The 4,387-nt window shown below is 36.3% G+C and overlaps 1 pseudogene; it reads left to right on the top strand.

Annotated features, from left to right (window-relative positions):
- The first annotated feature begins 717 nt into the window (after positions 1-717).
- On the top strand, positions 718-2,116 carry LOC101309905 (annotated as a pseudogene).
- The last annotated feature ends 2,271 nt before the right edge of the window (positions 2,117-4,387 follow it).

Below are 4,387 nucleotides of genomic sequence, written 5' to 3' on the forward strand. Positions count from 1 at the left end.
TCGTGTGTATAGTATATATATATATATATATATATATATATATATATATCAATATATAGGAGCAAATCGATCTATCTTAATTTCTTGATCGTTTGGACTGAAGGGGATGAATGAGACGGTAACTTTTATTCTTCCAGTTTGTACCAATATATATTTGCACCAGATTCAGTTTAATTATCTGATAACGTTATGTGTTCTAGAGGACACTTTTTGTTTCATATACATATGGTATAATAGTAAGGAATTCACTTGAAATATTTCAGAGTTGTATTTTTCTGTTACAGAAGCTAAGATTTCCACTTGGTAAGACTGGAAATTTTGGTCTGGCTACCTATTAATTTCTTTGGTTGTGAACATGTACGTACATATATATTCCTAGTACGTAGTTGTGATGAGAGTACAACTCTAAACTCAGTTTGCTTGTTTACTATATATCACTCTCTCTACAGGGTGTAACGAAATTGGTTCAATTAAGTTTCATGTGCTTAGAAAAGAAAAAATAAGAGTCACCTAATTCAGGCTGATTTCTCTAGATTCATGTAGTTCTCATTTGATAGCAAGCAATTTAGAAGAGTCGCTTGGAGCATGTTGTAAGGGTTCAATGATATTTTAGTATCTGCAGTTCTGCACAATGTGTTTCTCCTTGAATTGAGTGAGACTAAATAGTGTGCGCAGGTGATTTTCTAAATTCCAACACCAGAATAATTTAGATATTGAATGGAGATGGAGGTGGACAACATTAGCAACTTACCCGATGATGTTTTGGAAAAGATTCTGTCATGTTTGCCGCTCAGGAAAGCAGTGAGAACAAGTGTTTTAGCAAGCAAGTGGAAGTACAAATCGGCTATGCTTCCAGATCTAGTGTTTGATGATAAATTTCATTTCAAAGGAAAAAACATCGTCACAGCCATTCAGCATTTGTGAAAGGTTGATCACGTACTCTTACTTCACATTGGCCCCATACGCAAGTTCAAACTATCTCAAAAAGCTTTTTGGTCTTGCTGCTAGTGATATTGATCGATGGATTATTCACCTATCAAGAAACTCTATCAAAGAGCTCGTACTTGATATTTGGAAAGGGTGTAGCTACAACATTGCATCATGTTTGTTTTCTTGTCAAGATATTGTTCATCTAGAGTTATTTAGTTGTTATTTACAACATTCAAAGGCTTCAAGAGTTTGAAGAATCTTGATATTCAGCATGTTTACTTGACTCAAGATTTATTGGACACTTTAGTTGGTTACAGCCCTCTGCTTGAGAGATTGACATTGTGTAATTGTGATGGATTCACCAATCTCCAGGTTAATGCACCAAATCTCCAATTCATTAACGCCTTAGGTTCTTTTGAGGATGTTAAACTTGAGAACACCTTACATCTTGCTGATGTCTCGATCGATTTGACGAGTAATGCTGACCCAAAATGGGTTTCTGGCAGTACATCTAGCAATTTGCTCAGGTGTTTTGATAATGTGCCTCACATTCAAAGGCTCACAATTGGGAGTTGCTTTCTAAAGGTAATAGATTTTCTGGTTTCTAGTTCAATTATATGATCATTTACATGTTCTTTTTGGGGAGCTTATTAATTACTGATATCCTTTCTGCTTCAGTATCTTGCGGTTGGTACCTTGCCAGAAAAGTTGCCGAAAGCATTCGTGAGACTAAGTTTTATTTCTGTACACCTAAGCTTCAAAAATTTGAACGAGATTTTGGCTATCCTATGCCTTCTGAGAAGCTCCCCAAGTCTTCAAGAGCTACACATCTCGGTGAGTTTATTATTATATTGATGCATGTTTAAATTCAAATTTCAAACAAGTTCAAGATTTGAAGTTATAACTCTTATGTACATAGGCCAACCAAAATCACCAAGCTGTTATGGGAGAATTGAACTCTTCGTTAGGTGACTATGAAAGTTACACATACAACCAACTACGACTTGTGAATATATCCAACATCGCTGCAGATTTCTGCTTTTGAGTGCACCTGTGCTGTACAGAATGACGATTAAGCCTGCCTCGATCTGTTGATTGTTCATCGGCACTAGTAAAAGAGTTACTTCGGTTTAGGCGTGTATCAAAGCATGCAAAGATAATCTATTTGGATGAGTCGGATCCATGATTATTCATTGAGGGACGACTTTAGTAGTCGAAGTTCAGAAGGAATTGGTTGCAGAATTAATAAGTTGGCTGGACGCAAGTTCTACATCGTGTATGTCTGTTTTACTAAAGGGTGTTCTTCATAATGACATAATGCCAGTACCCTTGTAATATTTTTGGTTAGACAAATTATTATTTTCGTGTATGTCTGTTTTTGTAAAGGTGTGTTCTTCATATTGAATTAATCACATCATCGTACCCTTAGTTAGAGATTCCAATTGGTTTTGCAAACATATGTGGTCATATATATTAAAGTGAATGTTATTCCTATTTGATAAACGTACCTTTGGGACCGGCTAGAGGTGGCAAATGGGCTGCTAAGCACAACACGTTTAAAAGCGGCTCGGCACGGTCCAAGCCTGTTACCGGTCTGGGCTGACCCAAGCACGTTATTCTAATGGGTCGTGCTGGGCCAAGAAAAATGAGTCCATGGGCCCGGCCCGGCCCGAGCACGATAATTTGATGCCCACGGCCCGGCCCGTTATAAATATAATTTTTTTTTCTATTTCTAACATGAAGATAACATATTTATAAATAATAAACTTAGTTTTGAGTGTGAACAATAAACTTATTTACTAATAATTATTTATTTGAGTATGAATTTGGATTCCTCTAGACTCATAAGAAGTTTTTGCCTAAAATTTTTATTAATTATGAACAATAAGCATTTATCACTTATTTCTTTAGTTTGTTGATAAAGAAAAAAATGATCGATAGATTGTGTGAATTAGTTTTGGTTTGTAATCGTATCATGTATAATTAAAAGTTGAGATTATAAGAGTAGAAGCAATGGTATAAGACATTCACCTCGACCATTTTCAATTGTCGGCACGAAACAGGCCACATGGCCCGTTCATGGGCCCGAGCCGGCCCACCACATTATGGGCTTGGGGCGTGGGTCGGGTTGGGCCTTACATTTGAGTAAATGGGCCGGCTCAAGCCCAAGCCCGTTAAGAAGTGGCCCGTTGTGGGCCGGCCCAAGCACGGCCCGAAACCCGATTAGACGGGCTGGGCCGGTCCGTTTGCCACCTTTAGGACCGGCTTAATTCAATAGTTCTCCAACATTATATGTTACTTGATTTAGAAGTCCAATCTTATGTTTATTAAGTTTTCATACTTTTTGGGACATCTAAAATCAGCTCTCATCTTAAAGGTGTGATACATTAATATTGAGTGATATTTCAATGAAGAGACTAATGTGTTTATGTTGTGGTCAAGAATGCTATAATTTATTAGTAGATACAATAGATATATACTAGTGTTCATCAGTAAATACCATATCAAAATGTGAATTTTATACTTTATTATTAGTTCATTATGAACATTTGAGTTAAGATAATGGAGGAAACTAAGATTTCTTTTTCTTATTTTTCCTATGTATAATAAACTATTTTCTTGTTTGAGATTGATGGTTTTGAAAACTATAGGCCCAGCTATAGTTGAAAGAGTAACATGAAGTAAATATCTAGAATATAGGAAACGTTCAAATAGGCAAAAGTAGAAAATAGACCCTGGATGTTAACAACAGAAAGCATGTTTCACATTAGAATTATTTGTGTTGAAACACTTAGAAAACTCATAAGTTACATGGATTTACACCATAAAAAGGATAGGTAACCCAACATTACTCATTAAGAATAGCAACTACTCATTAAAATCTCAGCATTACATCATGAAAAATATGGAAGATCCTTTCAACTTCTGCATACGCCCTCTCTCATATTTCTTGTCTTCAACTCTGCGTGCCTCTCTATTGTCGGGTCACTTCAATCCATTTGAGGTTGGATGGTTTCTTTTAGTAGCTCCTTTAGTTCAGGCCTGAAGTTTCTTGGCAATTCATGGTTGTGGACAAAAGGGTATATGGTGGTTTTCAAGAAAGGTGCAAGATTTTTGATGATGATGATTGTGATCAAAGAATATGTGTAGGGAGTTGTGACAAAACCTCAGGTTGTGCCATTATATATACTCCCAACTGTAACAAACTTTTGGCAGGAACGAGCAGGCGCGGATCCAGGAATCGTAATCGGGTGGGACTTGGATTTTTAGTAGGAAAATATTTTTGACGATGCTAGAGAAATTTATAGATTGAAAATAAAGATAAACCTAGTCATAAAGGATAGTGGGCCTTTACCACTCCAATGTTTATTTAATTCATAAAACACTTTAGACGTAACAAAAAAAAACTAAATAAGCATTTCAATAAGACCGACAACCTCGCGTCCTCACCAATGCT

This window comes from Fragaria vesca, linkage group LG2, assembly GCF_000184155.1.
Source record: "Fragaria vesca subsp. vesca linkage group LG2, FraVesHawaii_1.0, whole genome shotgun sequence".
Taxonomy (NCBI): Eukaryota; Viridiplantae; Streptophyta; class Magnoliopsida; order Rosales; family Rosaceae; genus Fragaria; species Fragaria vesca.